Raw genomic sequence first — 20,534 nt, 5'->3', positions numbered from 1 at the left:
AATGTATACTTACTAATTAATGATAACAGTTTTGTTTTAAACGTCCATCCATCCATCCATTTTACAATATAATTACAACACTTTATGTACATATTTATATACAGATTTGAACAATAAGTTATTCACTGAAATATATTTATTAATTGTGGTTCTTACAAAAAATATATCTTATAAAATATAAAAGCTAAAATGTCTCAAAACTCTGCCCCTTTAATTAGTGCGTACTAAATAATTTAACTTTAGCCTACTACTACAAGCATATTATTTACCAGCAACATAAAGTGAAACAGAGGCAGAGGTGTCCTGCCACAGTCAGTAACAAATAAACAGAAAACAGTAGTGGTGGTAGATAGACACAGAGCTTCATCAAACATCTGATCCACTGAACAAAGAGCTCCAAAAATCTTGAACTTTAGACTGCCATCAGTTTTACTCCCTACACTTCTTAACCATGTGTTTCCTACTGCCTGCAGACTTTGCACCCTTTGTTATATACACATGTTGTGTTTCTAATATAAATACATTTAATAAAGTCAAATACAAATAAGGCAACAAGAGAAGTATCCTACACTTCTCTTTTGTAAAGTAAATCTGAACAGCCGATATGGGCATCTACATCAACTATATGATTTGCCTGAGAAACTGGAGAGGACAAAAAAACAAAAACAATAATAAAAAAAATAAATTTATTTTTATTTTTTAATTTGTGGCGGACGTAATTCTTTCGTGGCGGGCCGCCACAAATAAATTAATGTGTGGGAAACACTGAAGTCGCTCCGGAGTATAAGTCGCACCGGCCGAAAATGCATAATAAAGAAGGAAAAAACATATAAGTCGCGCTGGAGTATAAGTCGCATTTTTGGGGGAAATTCAGTTGATAAAAGCCAACAGCAAGAATAGACATTTGAAAGGCAATTTAAAATAAATAAAGAATAGTGAACAACAGGCTGAATAAGTGTACGTTATATGAGGCATAAATAACCAACTGAGATCGTGCCTGGTATGTTAACGTAACATATTATGGTAAGAGTCATTCAAATAACTATAACATATAGAACATGCTATACGTTTACCAAACAATCTGTCACTCCTAATCGTTAAATCCCATGAAATCTTATACGTCTAGTCTCTTACGTGAATGAGCTAAATAATATTATTTGATATTTTACGGTAATGTGTTAATAATTTCACACATAAGTCGCTCCTGAGTATAAGTCGCACCCCCGGCCAAACTATGAAAAAAACTGCGACTTATAGTCCGAAAAATACGGTACATGGACTAGTGTATTGTTGCTGTCCAAAGAAAAGCATACATTTATTTCCTTTTGTGTTGTGTGTAACTTCACTTAAATAGCGACACGCCTATCAATGTACAGGACTTTGGCAATATGATGTTGAAGAGGAAGTGCACTTTTTTGGAGTGTTGCCTGTCATTCACAATCCTTATGTAAGACAAGAAGATGTGAGGTTCAAACACTGATGACATCTATTAAACAGACAAGAAGCAAGGAATCAAACAGAGACAGAATTCAATTTAGCTCATTGAGGAGAAACGTCTGGTCTGTACTCTTTGTACAGTCTTCCACCACGCTCTGGCGAAAGGTTTGCATACCTCCTCTTTTATTTGGACTTTCCCTGATTACATGGCAACAGCTGTTTCTAAAGGAAGGGGGGTCGTAAACAGCCGTTGCCGTCAGTCATAAAACCGTTCAAAGAAAAGATAACTGGAGCTTGCGTCAGGTCCTGCTTCCTCTCCACTTTGTAGATCTCGGGTCAAGACAAAATCTCCCTGTGGATTACAATAGATCAAAGAAACCGACGCCTTCATGTCGCTTCCCATCGTACACAGTGGAGTTTTACAAGCCTTCTGCTTGGTAAGATCAAAGACAGCTTTTTTGTCCTCTCGCCGGGAACTCATGGCAACACAAAGTTTTGTGATAACTTAGATACAATTATTCTGACAAGATCACGTTTCTTTTTATGCATTCTAACTCGTTAAATACGGCAAGTACGTGGTGGCTAACAACCGAGCTGATGGCAATACGCTATTCTGCTCGTAAAGCCCAAGTATTGACCAAGTATTAGCGATGTTGTTATTATAAGCGCTAACGCAGAGGAACTATTTTTAGCGGCGCCGTGATCACAGAGAGCTAACTAGCTTATGCTGCTATATTGACATATTGAGCTGCTGCATCGCCTCTTAGTTGGTGAAAGTTAATTCTAGATTATAAATCATGTCTCTCACCTGGATAGTAGAAGGTTGTGGACATAAACCCACAAGTTGGTCAACTTTGACATCCAACTTAGACCCGGAGATGGCGCGAAAGACACGAAAAAACACTTTTTTTCCAACCCTTTGTGAGGATTATGATGAATTGTTGATGTAAAGGGGAAGATATAAACACCCCATCAGTCTTTATCCCAGTGAGAGCAGACATTGTACAGTAAGTGATTGTTGTATTATGTTTATACATCTTGTTTAGCACTTAGTAATATTGCTACATGACGCTTAGTATTTAAATAAGCTGCATCTGTTTAGCACACAGCTTCTAAAACTTGTAGATCATCCTCCTTATATTCAGGCTCAAAAATAGAAGTTTCTGGATCATCATTTGTCCCAAAGTAGTCTTTGTTGTCTCTCATCAAGTCTGCCATGATTAGTAGAAGAAGGGAAAGTGAACGTTGTGATGCATCTGTGAAATTAATACGCCGACATATGCGTAAAATGATCAAAATATGTAAATATTACATGTTATTATGAATGTTACTAGATACTACATATATGCTTACAGTGTGTATATAAAACATTGATTGAGGTTTTTGGATGTTTTTCAGAACGCATTATAGGTGGAATAGAGCGACTCTCTTTGACCCCGTCATTAACTGACTTTTGTTAGCATTTATTTACGAGTTAGAATGCATAAAAAAAATAACAACGTGTTTTATTGTCTTACATAAGGATTGTGAATGATAGACATGTGGACGTCGCTGTCGTGCGGCTCCACAGATATGCACGTCAAAGTACACAAGCGTACAGATTTGACAACAGGTTTAATGTTTTTCCACACAACCATCAAATATTACGTTTTCTTCCAGGACTTTCCAGTCCCTCTCCAAACTTCCTAACCCCTCCCGCACCCGGCTGCTCACTCTTAAAGACAACAGATGATTAGACTAACACATACCACCTGTGAAATCGAATCACCCGCCAGCTGTGTCTCGCCGTCAGCACATGCCCGCCCCTGCCCCGCCCCTGCCCGATGGCGCTCGTCCTCAGCACCACGGACAGCGGCGGTGACTTTTGCTCCTCTAGGCAGCGCTGGCTACACCCCCCCCCCCCCCCACACATTTATTTACGGGTTAGAATGCATAAAATAATAACAACATGTGTTATTGTCTTACATAAGGATTGTGAATGATAGACCAAATTCCAAGAAGTTCCCCTTTAAGAGTGCATTTTTCTTACATATTTAAGATAATTAAACATTGTTCATTTTTGTGGACTTGGAGAAGGCTTTGGACCGTGTCCCTCGGGAAGTCCTGTGGGGAGTGCTCAGAGAGTATGGGGTATCGGACTGTCTGATTGTGGCGGTCCGCTCCCTGTATGATCAGTGCCAGAGCTTGGTCCGCATTGCCGGCAGTAAGTCGGACACGTTTCCAGTGAGGGTTGGACTCCGCCAAGGCTGCCCTTTGTCACCCATTCTGTTCAGAACTTTTATGGACGGAATTTCTAGGCGCAGTCAAGACGTTGAGGGGATCCGGTTTGGTGGCTGCAGGATTAGGTCTCCGCTTTTTGCAGATGACGTGGTCCTGATGGCTTCATCTGGCCAGGATCTGTGAAGTGTGAAGCGACTGGGATGAGAATCAGCACCTCCAAGTCCGAGTCCATGGTTCTCGCCCGGAAAAGGGTGGAGTGCCATCTCCGGGTTGGGGAGGAGATCTTGCCCCAAGTGGAGGAGTTCAAGTACCTCGGAGTCTTGTTCACGAGTGAGGGAAGAGTGGATGGTGAGATGGACAGGCGTCTTCAGTAATGCGGACGCTGTATCGATCCGTTGTGGTGAAGAAGGAGCTGAGCCGGAAGGCAAAGCTCTCTCTACATTCCCATCCTCACCTATGGTCATGAGCTTTGGGTTATGACCGAAAGGACAAGATCACGGGTACAAGCGGCCCAAATGAGTTTCCTCCGCCGGGTGGCGGGTCTCTCCCTTAGAGATAGGGTGAGAAGCTCTGTCATCCGGGGGGAGCTCAAAGTAAAGCCGCTGCTCCTCCACATGGAGAGGAGCCAGATGAGGTGGTTCGGGCATCTGATCAGGATGCCACCCGAACGCCTCCCTAGGGAGGTGTTTAGGGCACGTCCGACCGGTAGGAGGCCACGGGGAAGACCCAGGACACGTTGAGAAGACTATGTCTCCCGGCTGGCCTGGGAACGCCTCGGGATCCCCCGGGAGGAGCTGGACGAAGTGGCTGGGGAGAGGGAAGTCTGGGCTTCCCTGCTTAGGCTGCTGCCCCCGCGACCCGACCTTGGATAAGCGGAAGAAGATGGATGGATAGATGGATAATTACTGTACAATGGTAAAAAATACTAATGAGAAATACACATACTGCGTTTTAGGTACCTGCATTACTATGGCTTAATTAGTTTGGTGTCAAAATAAGGCGGACAATACATTTTGTTTATTGGCAATAATTTGTGAGACAATATATCGTAAAATGCAATATCGGCCCATTAGTTTTTTCTGTGCCGGTTATTTATAAAATTGAAAGAAATGACAGTACTTAAAATATAAAATGGAACCTCTATTTTAAATCCAAATGACACGTTTTACTTTGATATGCGGGATTGTTCGACCTTACTGTCTTTTCTTGTTGGAGGCACCAAAACACGACATTGTGAATAGCGCCACCAGCTGGGGAGCGAGCTGCCTTTGCTGGCAGGCTCGGTAAGATGAGCTGGAGGCCAGTTGGCTGCAGTCCGACTCACGTGTAGCTGCCGTCATTCAAGCCCGTTTCCTTCAACGAGTGTGCGGCGCCATTGATCACTTCTTTTGTAATTGGCAGGCACTGAGGCATTAGGGACACGGGCTGACTGCTGCCAGATGCTTGTGCACGGAATGACAATGTGTGTATGTCTGTGCTTGAATGAGCCTGTAATGGAGTCTCATTAGTATGTGAGGCAGGACACTTAACATCCCTGTCCAAACGCCCTTTGGCAAGCTTTCTCCTCTTTTCACCAGCTCTGATTTGATCAATCAGATAAAAGTAGGAGCTTTCTTCTCCTTGCCTCATACTTCTAAAGCTGGGGTGTCCAAAGTTTTTGCCCTGGGGGCCGCAATGGGTTAAAAAAAACTGATTTTGGTCCGAAAGCTGACAGCATGTAAAGTAACTATATATACACAAAACCCAAAACCAGTGAAGTTGGCACGTTGTGTAAATGGTAAATAAAAACAGAATACAATGATTTGCAAATCCTTTTTAACTTATATTCAATTGAAGAGACCGCAAAGACAAGATATTTAATTTAATTTAATTTACCATGAATTGATTAACGTGGACCCCGACTTAAACAGGTTGAAAACGTATTTGGGTGTTACCGTTTAGTGGTCAATTGTACGGAATATGTACTGTACTGTGCAATCTACTAGTAAAAGTTTCAATCAATCAATCAAGCAATGTTCCAACTGAGAAACTTAACGTTTAGGAACTGAGGAGACCAATTTTTGAATCTTTTCAGGTGGAATTCTTTCCCATTCTTGCTTGATGTACAGCTTAAGTTGTTTAACAGTCCGGGGGTCTCCCGTTTAGGCTTCATAATGCACCACACATTTACAACAAGAGACAGGTCTGGACTACAGGCAGGCCAGTCTAGTACCCGCACTCTTTTACTACGAAGCCATGCTGTTGTAACACGTGGCTTGGCATTGTCTTGCTGAAATAAGCAGGGGCGTCCTGAGTCTATAAAATCCGCTACACCTCCCTGATACCGAAGTACATGTCAAACTACTTCCTTAACGTAAATGACCGCCATAACCACAACACCAGGGGGAGCTCCACTAACCACGTTAAACCCAGATTCCGATCTAACAAAGGTCTTAACTCATTCTCTTTCTATGCCACATCAATGTGGAATGCGCTCCCAACAGGTATAAAAGAAAGGGCATCTCTATCCTCCTTCAAAACCGCAATAAAAGTTCACCTCCAGGCAGCTACAACCCTAAACTAACACCCTCCCCGGATTGCTAATAATCAAATGTAAACAATCAAATGCAGATACTTTTTCTTTTTCTTATGCCTTCTGATCTCTCTCTCTCTCTCTCTCTCTCTCTATGTCCACTACTTGATGTCCATATCCCCCCCCGCCCCCCCCCCACCCCCCCGCCCTCCACACCCCTGATTGTAAATAATGTAAATAATTCAATGTGATTATCTTGTGTGATGACTGTATTATGATGATAGTATATATGATAGTATATATCTGTATCATGAATCAATTTAAGTGGACCCCGACTTAAACAAGTTGAAAAACTTATTCGGGTGTTACCATTTAGTGGTCAATTGTACGGAATATGTACTTCACTGTGCAACCTACTAATAAAAGTCTCAATCAAGTCCATGGTAACGTTGCTTGGATGGCAACATATGTTGCTCCAAAAGCTGTATGTACCTTTCAGCATTAATGGTGCCTTCACAGATGTGTAAGTTACCCATGTCTTGGGCACTAATACACCCCCATACCATCACACATGTTGCCTTTTACACTTTGCGCCTAGAACAAACCAGATGTTTTTTTTCCTCTTTGGTCCGGAGGACACAACGTCCACAGTTTCCAAAAACAATTTGTGAAAAAAAAAAGTGGACAAATGTTCTGTGGACTCGTCAGACCACAGAACACTTTTCCACTTTGCATCAGTCCATCTTAGATGAGCTCGGGCCCAGCAAAGCCGCTGCGTTTCTGGGTGTTGTTGATAAATGGCTTTCACTTTGCATAGTACAGTTTTAACTTGCACTTACAGATGTAGCGACCAACTGTAGTTATTCACAGTGGTTTTCTGAAGTGTTCCTGAGCCCATGTGGTGATATCCTTTACACACCGATGTCGCTTTTTGATGCAGTACCGCCTGAGGGATCGAAGGTCCGTAATATCATCGCTTACGTGCAGTGATTTCTCCAGATTCTCTGAACCTTTTGATGATATTACAGAGCGTAGATGGTGAAATCCCTAAATTCCTTGCAATAGCTGGTTGAGAAATGTTGTTCTTAAACTGTTTGACAATTTGCTCACGCATTTGTTGACAAAGTGGTGACCCTCGCCCCATCCTTGTTTGTGAATGACTGAGCATTTCGTGGAAGCTGCTTTTATACCCAATCATGGCACCCACCTGTTCCCATTTAGCCTGTTCACCTGTGGGATTTTTAATGGTGCATCGACATATTTTTTATAAAATTTTAAAATGTTAATATATTGTGTTATGTGGGACTATGTCTGTTGGCATTTTTTGCACCATGACCAGGGAAGGTTGTTTGCATTGGGTCATATAAGTTGAGTTTGGTTTTGTTCAAAGTGTGATTAGTGGCCATAGACCTGAAGTACCTGTTGTCCACCGAATGGTGATAAAACAGTGTCTAATCCAGGGGTCTGCAACCCGCGGCTCTTTCATGCCTCCGCCGTGGCTCCCTTTGGCTTTGAAACAAAATGTCAACAAATAATATCTACAATTTGTATTGTATTGTGTTACGCGTGACCATGTTTGTTGGCATTTTGTGTTGGTTGTATTTTTTTTTGTTGCACCATGACTAGGGAAGGTTGTTTGCATTGGGTCATATAACTTGTGTTTGGTTTCATTCAAAGTGTGATAAGTGGTCATAGACCTGAATTACCTGTTGTCCACCTGATGGTGATAAATCAGTGTCTAATCCAGGGTTCTGAAACCCGCGGATTTGGAGCCGCACCCAGCTCTTTCATGCCTCCGCCGTGGCTCCTTTTGGCTTTGAAACAAAATGTCAACAAATGATATCTACAAATTGTGTTATATTGTGTTAATTGTTACCATGTCTGTTGGCATTTTATGTTGGTTGGATTATTATTTTTTTGCACCATGACTAGGGAAGGTTGTTTGCATTGGGTCATCTAAATTGTGTTTGGTTTAATTCAAAGTGTGATAAGTGGTCATAGACCTGAATTACCTGTTGTCCACCAGATGGGGATAAATCAGTGTCTAATCCAGGGTTCTGAACCCGCTGCTCTGGAGCCGCACGCAGCTCTTTCATGCCTCCGCCGTGGCTCCCTTTGGCTTTGAAACACAATGTCAACAAATAATATCTACAAATTGTGTTATATTGTGTTAATTTTTACCATGTCTGTTGGCATTTTGTGTTTTTTTTTTGTTTTGTTTTTTGTTTTTTTTCACACTATGATTAGGGAAGGTTGTTTGCATTGGGTCATATAAGTGGCTTTTGGTTTTATTCAATGCATGATAAATGGTCATTGACCTGAATTACCTCTTGTACACTAGATGGCGATAAATCAGTGTCTAATCCAGGGGTTTGCAACCCGCGGCTCTTTCATGCCTCTGCCGTGGCTCCCTTTGGCTTTGAAACAAAATGTCAACAAATAATGGCTACTTAATTAATAACATTTTATCTTATTTAGTTAGTTTATTTTAGGTTAACAGTTGTTATTTTAGAGAGTTCTGGGATCTTGTCATATGAAAATAAAACATATTTGAATATATCGTCATCTCTTGCTGCCAAGAAATTGTATTGTTTTTAGCGGTAAATCCCTGGTAAGCTAGCAATGGACGGATCAAAAAAGAGAAACATTTGATTTATTTACATTTTTATTTATTTGCTTTCATTGATGACGAGGTTGTTTTTTCCCCTTTTTAATCAAATTAAATATGCCGCTGTTCTTTGCCTTTAGAATATTGTAGCGAGTTGATTTTGAAAAAAAATCATGAATAAGTGAAGGACCAGTCTAATGTTCAAAATAATTTGGTGATTTGCTTCGTTATACCCAGAAATAAAATGTGAGTCGTTTTTTGTCAAGTGTTTGATTTCATAATTTCAATAGCGTAATTGTAACGAAACTCTAAGTGGTGTTATTGTTATTTTAGGAATCAAACAGAGTTTGCGGCTCTAGGTGGGTTTTATTTGGGGAGAAATGGGCTCAAACGGCTCTTTGTATGCTGAAGGTTGCCGACCCCTGGTTTAATCTGACTTTTAAAATGAATGAAAATCTCCCTGCAGCCAGTTCTACATGACATCAAGCATGTGATTTTTCCGTCTACAGTCGGAAATCCGTCTTTTTTTTATCTCTGTAAAAATATACAAAAATATTTTTCGTTTTTTTCGGACCTACGATGTGTGTTAAAATCTTGATCCATCTCTTTGCCATACCTGCCATCAACTACGGTATTCCTGTAATGAGTACGTTTTTTTTTGATAATCCAGTGGTAAAAACTATGGTTTTCCATTCAAAATTATTACATTAAAAATCGAAGCTACGTAGCGAAGCAACTCCACAAAATATACGGGAAACTTCAATGATGATTGGTTTACGTATAAGAACATCCATGATTGATTGGTTGGTTTACTATGATAAATCACGATTGGTTAAGATTATGGGGAAAACATTAGGGACAGGCCAATCAGAGGCAAGATAGGGCGGGTCATGGAACCAGGAAGTGGCTATAAAATTCAAGGCAGAATCCACTAAAACAGAAACAAAAAGAAAAATGCAAGCTGGTCATAAATTTGCCAGGAAGGCTCATGTCAGAGCTATTAGTAATTACTGTAGTGACTAAATAACATAGTGACTGAAACAGACATAGTGATGTGTAAATGATGTCAATAACTAGATGAACCACATGTGGCTGTGAAGTGAACACTAGTAAGGTTGTAAATACTGTATGGACTAGGCTAACCCATGTGGTTCCTGTGGATGAGAACACAAGTTGTAATTACTGTAGTGACTAAACAACATAGTGACTGAAACAGACATAGTGATGTGTAAATGATGTCAATAACTAGATGAACCATCTGTGGCTGTGAAGTGAACACTAGTAAGGTTGTAAATACTGTATAGACTAGGCTAACCCATGTGGTTCCTGTGGATGAGAACACAAGTTGTAATTACTGTAGTGACTGAATAACATAGTGACTGAAACAGACATAGTGATGTGTAAATGATGTCAATAACTAGATGAACCACATGTGGCTGTGAAGTGAACACTAGTAAGGTTGTAAATACTGTATGGACTAGGCTAACCCATGTGGTTCCTGTGGATGAGAACACAAGTTGTAATTACTGTAGTGACTAAACAACATAGTGACTGAAACAGACATAGTGATGTGTAAATGATGTCAATAACTAGATGAACCACATGTGGCTGTGAAGTGAACACTAGTAAGGTTGTAAATACTTTATAGAGTAGGCTAACCCATGTGGTTCCTGTGGATGAGAACACAAGTTGTAATTACTGTAGTGACTGAATAACATAGTGACTGAAACAGACATAGTGATGTATAAATGATGTCAATAAGTAGATGAACCATTTGTGGCTGTGAAGTGAACACTAGTAAGGTTGTAAATACTGTATAGAGTAGGCTAACCCATGTGGTTCCTGTGGATGAGAACACAAGTTGTAATTACTGTAGTGACTGAATAACATAGTGACTGAAACAGACATAGTGATGTGTAAATGATGTCAATAACTAGATGAACCATGTGTGGCTGTGAAGTGAACACTAGTAAGGTTGTAAATACTGTATAGAGTAGGCTAACCCATGTGGTTCCTGTGGATGAGAACACAAGTTATAATTACTGTAGTGACTGAATAACATTTTGACTGAAACAGACATAGTGATTCATTTGGAGGAATGGGGTATGTATTTATGTCAACTCTGTTTATCACTTTTCAATTCTTTAAACACTAAAACATCTTTATATGGTGGGTTTTTTTGCATGTTGAATTGCTGAAAAACTTTTTAAAGTTTTTTACATTAAGTTCAAATCCCATGCCTGATGATGTCTCGCGGTCAAATTGAAGACGCCGGCGAGCCGTACATGGCCCGTAGGCCGTAGTTTGGACACCCCTGTTCTAAAGCTTCTTTTTTTTGTTGGTTCACTGGACAAAACAAACACATTACAAGCGAAGAAATTAGTAAATATCAGTTTGAATTTGTAAAATGTATGTATTTTTTGAAGGGCTGTCAAAGTAATGCGCTAATGAATATATATATTTTTTGCACCATGACTAGGAAAGGTTGTTTTGCATTGGGTCATATAAGTTGCATTTGCTTTCATTTAAAGCGTGATAAGTGGTCATAGACCTGAACTACTGTCCTTTTTTTGGTGACGTTGTGTTCAAGAATCATCTTTTCAGCAGCTTTTTTATCCGTTCACATGCCTCAATTAATCAGTTAAGCTTTCACCCAAAGGTTCTAGAATGTTAAATGCCTACTGAAAGCCACTACTACTGACCACACAGTCTGATAGTTTATATATCAATGATGAAATCTTAACATTGCAACACATGCCAATACGGCCGGGTTAACTTATAAAGTGACATTTTAAAATTTCCCGGGAAATATCCGGCTGAAAACGTCTCGGTATGATGACGTTTGCGCGTGACGTCACGGATTGAACGGAAGTATTGGAACACCATTGTGTCCCAATACAAACAGCGTTTGTTTTTATCGAAAAATTCCACAGTATTCTGGACATCTGTGTTGGTGAATCTTTTGCAATTTTTTAATGAACAATGAAGACTGCAAAGAAGAAAGCTGTAGGTGGGATCGGTGTATTAGCGGCTGGCTGCAGCAACACAACCAGGAGGACTTTGACTTGGATAGCAGACGCGCTATCCGACGCTAGCCGCCGACCGCACCGATGATCGGGTGAAGTCCTTCGTCGCGCCGTCGATCGCTGGAACGCAGGTGAGCACGGGTCGTGATGAGCAGATGAGGGCTGGCGTAGGTGGAGAGCTAATGTTTTTAGCATAGCTCTGTCGAGGTCCCGTAGCTAAGTTAGCTTAAATGGCGTCGTTAGCAACAGCATTGCTAGGCTTCGCCAGGCTGGACAGCATTAACCGTGTGGTTACAGGTCCAGAGTTTGGTTCGGTGTCTCCTGATAGTAGAAGTAATAGTAGTAATAGTAGTAGGGGCATGTTTCTTCTGTTTCTATCCGCAGTTAAGCATGATGCTATCACGTTAGCTCCGAAGCTAAAGTGCTTCACCGATGTATTGTCGTGGAGATAAAAGTCACTGTGAATGTCCATTTCGCGTTCTCGACTCTCATTTTCAAGAGGATATAGTATCCCAGGTGGTTTAAAATACAAATCCACAATAGAAAAAGGAGAAAGTGTGGAATCCAATGAGCCCTTGTACCTAAGTTACGGTCAGAGCGAAAAAAGATACACCCTGGCGTCCTGCACGGCACTCTAATCCTTCACTCTCACTTTCCTCATCCACGAATCTTTCATCCTCGCTCAAATTAATGGGGTAATCGTCGCTTTCTCTGTCCGAATCGCTCTCGCTGCTGGTGTAAACAATGTGCAGATGTGAGGAGCCCTTCAACCTGTGACGTCACGCTACTTCCGGTACAGGCAAGGCTTTTTTATCAGCGACCAAAAGTTGCAAACTTTATCGTCGATAAAGTTTTTATCGTGGTTTAAAATACAAATCTGTGATCCACAATAGAAAAAGGAGAGGGTGTGGAATCCAATGAGCCAGCTTGTAACTAAGTTACGGTCAGAGCGAAAAAAGATATGTCTTGCACTGCATTCTAGTCCGTCACTCTAACGTTCCTCATCCACGAATCTTTCATCCTCGCTCAAATTAATGGGGTAATCGTCGCTTTTTCTGTCCGAATCGCTCTAGCTACATTGAAAACAATAGGAAATTATGAGGAGGAAATCAACTGACTACGTCACGCTACTTCCGGTACAGGCAAGGCTTTTTTTTATCAGAGACCAAAAGTTGCGAACTTTATCGTCGATGTTCTCTACTAAATCCTTTCAGCCAAAAATGGCAATATCGCGAAATGATCAAGTATGACACATAGAATGGACCCGCTATCCCCGTTTAAATAAGAACATTTCATTTCAGTAGGCCTTTAAGTTGTGGAGTTAATGTTGATACCCCATAAGTGAGAAGTGCATATCCTCAAACTTGGTTGTGGAGGGAGGTGTGGCCAGCGCTGTCTGCAGGAGCAAAGGTCACCGCCTCTGTCCATGGTGCTGCGGACAGAGCACCATCAGACGGGGGCGTGGCAGCGAGACACAGGTGGCAGGTGATTAGATTTCACAGGTGGTACGTGTTAATCTAATCATCTGTTGTCTGTAACAGTAAGCGGCCGGGAGCAGGAGGGGAGAGAGGATACGGACGTGGCTGAAAAGTCGCGTCCTGCTGGAGAGAGAACTTTGTTAAAACATATGATCGTTAAAACCTGCACGCAGTGGGACTGCGAAGAAGCAACTTCCACATTGGTATAGCTGCAAATTAATGGAACTATTTCAAAAATCAAATGTGCGATTTGATTGCGTTTAGTGTCGGTTTGTCTCGTGACTTGGCGTTCTCCATGGGTCTGTCTTTGGGGGACAATTGAACTATGAAACAGTGAAGTTTGAATTATTCAGACACATTCAGATACAAGGTATTTATGCATGTTGGCCACAGGCAGCTTTGCCTGTCCACTAACTTTAGTCACGCTGCACTTGAAAGCAACACGTTCTGCCTGAAACCAAAAGCTTGGATTAAAACTGGGAAGCAAGGATGTGTGTGTGTGTGCGTGTGTGTGTGTGTGTGTGTGTGTGTGTGTGTGTGTGTGTGTGTGTGTGTGTGTGTGTGTGTGTGTGTGTGTGTGTTCGGGCAGATACAAATGATTATGTCTTAATGTAAAAATACAGCAGCACTTAAACTTCAACTGCTTTACTAAAAGCATTTGCCCATTTAATACGTTTCATATTTGTCTTTTAAGTCTTAATAAACGTTACTAAAGTCTTTTGACTTCAAATGCAAAAAAAAACTTCTACAACCTGGAATTTGGTCTTAAAGAAGCAGTAGAGCAGGGGTCACCAACGCGGTGCCCGCGGGCACCAGGTAGCCCGTAAGGACCAGATGAGTAGCCCGCCGGCCTGTTCTAAAAATAGCTCAAATAGCAGCACTTACCAGTGAGCTGCCTCTATTTTTTAAATTGTATTTATTTACTAGCAAGCTGGTCTCGCTTTGCCCGACATTTTTAATTCTAAGAGAGACAAAACTCAAATAGAATTTGAAAATCCAAGAAAATATTTTAAAGACTTGGTCTTCACTTGTTTAAATAAATTCATTATTTTTTTTACTTTGCTTCTTATAACTTTCAGAAAGACAATTTTAGAGAAAAAATACAACCTTAAAAATTATTTTAGGATTTTTAAACACATATACCTTTTTACCTTTTAAATTCCTTCCTCTTCTTTCCTGACAATTTAAGTTAATGTTCAAGTAAAAAATAGTTTTTTTTTATTGTAAAGAATAATAAATACATTTTAATTTAATTCTTCATTTTAGCTTCTGTTTTTTCGACGAAGAATATTTGTGAAATATTTCTTCAAACTTATTATGATTAAAATTCAAAAAAATTATTCTGGCAAATCTAGAAAATCTGTAGAATCAAATTTAAATCTTATTTCCAAGTCTTTTGAATTTCTTTTAAAAATGTTGTTCTGGAAAATCTAGAAGAAATAATGATGTGTCTTTGTTAGAAATATAGCTTGGTCCAATTTGTTATATATTCTAACAAAGTGTAGATTGGATTTTAACCTATTTAAAACATGTCATCAAAATTCTAAAATGAATCTTAATCAGGAAAAATTACTAATGATGTTACATAAATTATTTTTTAAAGTTTTTCTCTTCTTTTTTTCGGTTGAATTTTGAATTTTAAAGAGTCGAAATTGAAGATAAACTATGTTTCAAAATTTAATTTTCATTTTTTTCATGTTTTCTCCTCTTTTAAACCGTTCAATTAAGTGTAAATATCATTAATTATTAATAATAACATAGAGTTACAGGTAAATTGAGCAAATTGGCTATTTCTGGCAATTTATTTGAGTGTGTATCAAACTGGTAGCCCTTCACATTAATCACTACCCAAGGAGTAGCTCTTGGTTTCAAAAAGGTTGGTGACCCCTGCAGTAGAGTGTAAAAACAAGTTGACTTTAAATGGTAAATGGGTTGTAATTTCCACATTCACCCATTCACACACACATTCACACACTGATGGCGGGAGCTGCCATGCAAGGCGCTAACCAGGACCCATCAGGAGCAAGGGTGAAGTGTCTTGCCCAAGGACACAACGGACGTCGTGACTTTATATGCTTAATTGTGTTTCATTGTATACATTAAACCAGACCTGGGCAAATCAAGGCCCCGGGGGCCACACGCGACCCGTTGAGCTTTTCAATCTGGCCCGCCGGACATTCCCCAAAAAATGTTTGAGGTCTTTAAGATGGAAAGTGTAGCTGCCATTATGATGTGCAGTGATGTTTTCTAATGACCGTAAGTCTTCAACTATACTAAGTCTGGTTGGAATCTGTGCTTTTGGATGATATACCAGTTACTATGGTAATCTTATGAGTTACTATGGTCATCTAATTAGTTACTATGGTCATCTACGTCACAGCAGCTCAGATGAGGCACCAAGCAGTGTGGGCGGGAAGCCTTTCCACAGAAGCGGAAGGAGATTTTCACAACAAAGTTCTAGAGCTGGGGTCGGGAACCTTTTTGGCTGAGAGAGCCATGAAAGCCAAATATTTTAAAATGTATTTCCGTGAGAGCCATATAATATTTTTTAACACTGAATACAACTAGATGTGTGCAGTGCATTTTTAAGTAAGACCAACATTCTTAGAGTATAATAAGTCTCTTATTCTTTTGAATAACATTGTTATTCTGAAGCTAACCAATAATAAATAAAATACTTCTTACCATTAATGCGACTTCTTGAACAGGTGCGGTAGAAAACGGATGGATGGATTAAAATGCATGAGAATGTTTTATATTTTGAACTTTATTTTAAACACTGTGATTACCAGCTGAATTATTCATTACTTATCGCGTTAAGCAATGTCAGCTAAGATTTATCTGACAGCCAGATGCGGTCTTCAAAAGAGCCACATCTGGCTCTATAGCCATAGGTTCCCTACCCCTGTTCTAGAGCTTAGTGATGTATCAGATATATCAGATTGTAGGTGGGTTTATTTTGTACCCTTCGCGTTCATATTTCACTGTTTGTTGCATTTTTGTTGCGTTTCACTTGATTGTAAAATATGTCGATCGAAAGGGGGTTTAACATTCATATTTTGTCAATATTCAGTGTTTTATCGTTCATAACAAATGTAAAATTCCATTATGTTTTTTAAGGCGGTCTGTCATAACGTTTTTAGCATTCAATCAGACATTATTGTGAGGTTTTGTATTAGTGTTCCTAAAAATAGATATACCGGCCCCCAGACACATTTTTTTCTCTAAATGTGGCCCCCGAGTCAAAATAATTGCCCAGGCCTGCATTAAACCATATCCAATTGTATTTACAATCCACAAAGTATGTGAAAATACCGTCTAAACGTCACAAAATGCCACAAATTTAGTCGGCCATTATAAATATTTCGCTCTGAAAATTTTTGACCATATTATTAGGTCAGTCTGTGGAAGTCGGTTTCTAGCTGTCCCACTGTTGACACGGCACAAGAGCCAAGCGTGCAGTTTTAACCAAGTTTTTAATGATCAATTGCTTTAGCAAAGTTCTCTCTCCAGCACGACTTTTCAGCCTCGTTCGTATCCTCTCTCCCCTCCTGCTCCCGGCCGCTTACTGTTAAAGACAACAGATGATTAGATTAACACGTACCACCTGTGAAATCTAATCACCTGCCAGCTGTGTCTCGCCGTCAGCACTGCCACGCCCCCGTCTGATGGTGCTCTGTCCTCAGCACCATGGACAGAGGCGGTGACCTTTGCTCCTGCAGGCAGCGCTGGTGTAGTGGATTGTCCGAAGCTTAAGCAGGCAACAAAAGTAGTTTAATACAACAAATTTATTTACCCATTATCAGAAGTGCGGGTTGAATTGAGTTGGCCGTGCAGACAGACCACATGTTACTCCGGAGCAAACAAGACACACACAAGCCAAAATCACTGTCGAGTTCCGGTCTTCTGCCATTTTTTATATGTCTCTTGTGCGTCACTGTTTTTTATCTCGTGCGTCACTGTTTTTATCTAGTGCGTCATGATTGTTTTGTTTTGGTTTGTCTGTTCCAAAACAACATTGTATCTCTTAGTCATATTTGGAAAATCTAAACATTCTGTAGACAGGTTGGCATAACTCCATATTCACCTTTGTCCCACAACTGGTCCATTCAATGGCACAAAATAGAAGAGAATTGAAAATGAGCGGACATTCTTAATAGACAAGTAATATAGGTCAAAAGGTCAGAAATTCTACGACACTGGCAACATCTCCCTCCACACAGTCATAGTGGAAATATGCAAACATTAGAGATGTGCTGTTTATCATTCACAATCCTTATGTGGGTCAAAACACTTATGCTCTGCTTTTTTTTATGCATTCTAAATGGTAAATAAATATCTAACAATTGAGTCAACAGATGGAGGGTCCTCTCATTATACTCTCTAAAAACATCCAGAAAGTGCCAACAATACTCCATTTACATGTTATGATCTGAAAATTAACCAAATATGAGTGATATTGTTATTATAAGCACTAACGCAGTCGGACTATTTTACGCTGCTATTGTTGACACACTATAAGATGGCGGCTGCTTCTGCTTGGTCTCAAACTTGCTCCAAAGTACATTCTAGATGAGAATTCATGCATCTCTCACTTGCTAGTAGACAAATGTGGCCATGGACCGACAGGCTGGTCCACTTTCACATCCCCCGAAATGGCGAAAAGGACATCCCGAGCTATTTTGAGAGATCCGTAACCACAGATCCCTTCCCCATCAACAACAATGCTAATCAAGCAGACTTTGTGAGAGCCAACAACGATTACTTTGGGAAAACTATGATCCAGAAACATATATTTCTGCGCCTCCGTGAATCTCTGTGAGGTTGATACTATTTTGATCATATCTATTTACTCGCAAACTTTGTGAGTCTTTTGTTGTCATACATCCGATATATATGATAATAGCTTTAATATAGAGGCAACTAGTTTTTCCACTCTACTGCTACTTTGAATTAAGAAAAATGAATATTCTAAAGTCACACAAAATCCAAAACTGGGCTGAATAGTTTTGGAAAATCCTAAAATTGCAATATTTGTGCGCAATTTCTCAATTCTGATTTGAGGTGTGTTTAAAAATTTTATTTGGGAGGTTATTCTGTTGTTTTCTGTTTTTTTCCGTTTAATTATTATTTTTAAATGACCAACATAATAGTAGCTACCTTTACAATAAAATATCTGTGCTGCGTTGCTGGAGTGATTTATTACATGATTTTAAATAGCTGTTAAAATTATTTTACGGCTCAATACGCATGCAAGCAATGGACCGGGTTATGTAATTCTATTGACAGCCTTTCTAAAATCCAAAGGTCAGTAAAGAAACCGTAGGCGGGACTGGGTTTGGGAGTGTGGAAACCAAGGAAGTGTGTTGTTTGTACATCAATAAATAACTAAGCCCTAACTATTGGTCAGTTTTTCATATATTGCCTTTAGTTCACTAAACATATACATTAGGGCCGTGTCTAACAATTTAAATATTTAATTGCGATTAATTGCATTTTGTTCAGAGCCACGGGTTGCAGACCGTGGATTAGACACTGATTTATCGCCATCTGGTGGACAACAGGTAATTCATGTCTATGGCCACCGTGAGATCGGTAGGTTGTGAGTTCAAACCCCCGGCCGAGTCATACCAAAGACTATAAAAATGGGACCCATTACCTCCCTGCTTGGCACTCAGCATCAAGGGTTGGAATTGGGGGTTAAATCACCAAAAATTATTCCCGGGCGCGGCCATCGCCGCTGATCACTGCTCCCCTCACCTCCCAGGGGGTGATCAAGGGTGATGGGTCAAATGCAGAGAATAATTTCGCCACACCTAGTGTGTGTGTGACAAGGATACTTTAACTTTAACGTATCACGCTTAAAATGATACCAAACGCAACTTATATGACCCAATGCAAACAACCTTCCCGAGTCATAGTGCTAAAAATATATATAAATAAATAAATGATAAATGGGTTATACTTGTGTAGCGCTTTTCTACCTTCAAGGTACTCAAAGCGCTTTGACGGTATTTCCACATTCACCCATTCACACACTGATGGTGGGAGCTGCCATGCAAGGCGCCAGCCAGCAGCCATCAGGAGCAAGGGTGAAGTGTCTTGCCCAAGGACACAACGGACGTGACTAGGATGGTAGAAGGTGGGGATTGAACCCCAGTAACCAGCAACCTTCCGATTGCTGGTACGGCCACTCTACCAACTTCGCCACGCCGTCCCTTAGAAATGTTATATATATATATATATATATATATATTATATATATATATATATATATATATATATATATATATATATATAATATATATATATATATATATATATATATATATATATATATATATATATATATATATATATATATATATATATATATATATATATATATATATATATATATATATATATATATATATATATATATGTGTATATATATATATATATATATATATATATATATATATATATATATATATATATATATATATATATATACACTACCGTTCAAAAGTTTGGGGTCACATTGAAATGTCCTTATTTTTGAAGGAAAAGCACTGTACTTTTGAATGAAGATAACTTTAAACTAGTCTTAACTTTAAAGAAATACACTCTATACATTGCTAATGTGCTAAATGACTATTCTAGCTGCAAATGTCTGAGTTTTGGTGCAATATCTACATAGGTGTATAGAGGCCCATTTCCAGCAACTATCACTCCAGTGTTCTAATGGTACAATGTGTTTGCTCATTGGCTCAGAAGGCTAATTGATGATTAGAAAACCCTTGTGCAATCATGTTCACACATCTGAAAACAGCTTAGCTCGTTACAGAAGCTACAAAACTCACCTTCCTTTGAGCAGATTGAGTTTCTGGAGCATCACATTTGTGGGGTCAATTAAACGCTCAAAATGACCAGAAAAAGAGAACTTTCATCTGAAACTCGACAGTCTATTCTTGTTCTTAAAAATGAAGGCTATTCCACAAAATTGTTTGGGTGACCCCAAACTTTTTAACGGTAGTGTATATATATATATATATATATATATATATATATATATATATATATATATATATATATATATATATATATATATATATATATATATATATATATATATGTATATGTATATTAAGGCTGCAGCTAACGATTATTTTTCTATCGATTAATCTATAGATTATGTTTTCGATTAATCGGTTAATCTATAGATTATTTTTTCGATCAATCTATAGATCGTTTTTCCTTTAACCGATTAT

At 39.4% G+C, this 20,534-nt stretch overlaps 1 protein-coding gene across 4 annotated transcripts in view; it reads left to right on the top strand.

Annotated features, from left to right (window-relative positions):
• Positions 1-20,534, top strand: part of LOC133664342 (dehydrogenase/reductase SDR family member on chromosome X-like) — a 214,172-nt gene that overhangs the window by 122,646 nt on the left and 70,992 nt on the right. The window lies entirely within an intron of this gene.

The sequence above is a fragment of the Entelurus aequoreus genome, linkage group LG14 (genome assembly GCF_033978785.1).
Source record: "Entelurus aequoreus isolate RoL-2023_Sb linkage group LG14, RoL_Eaeq_v1.1, whole genome shotgun sequence".
Taxonomy (NCBI): domain Eukaryota; kingdom Metazoa; phylum Chordata; class Actinopteri; order Syngnathiformes; family Syngnathidae; genus Entelurus; species Entelurus aequoreus.
This window is presented reverse-complemented; position numbering and strand designations above follow the sequence as displayed.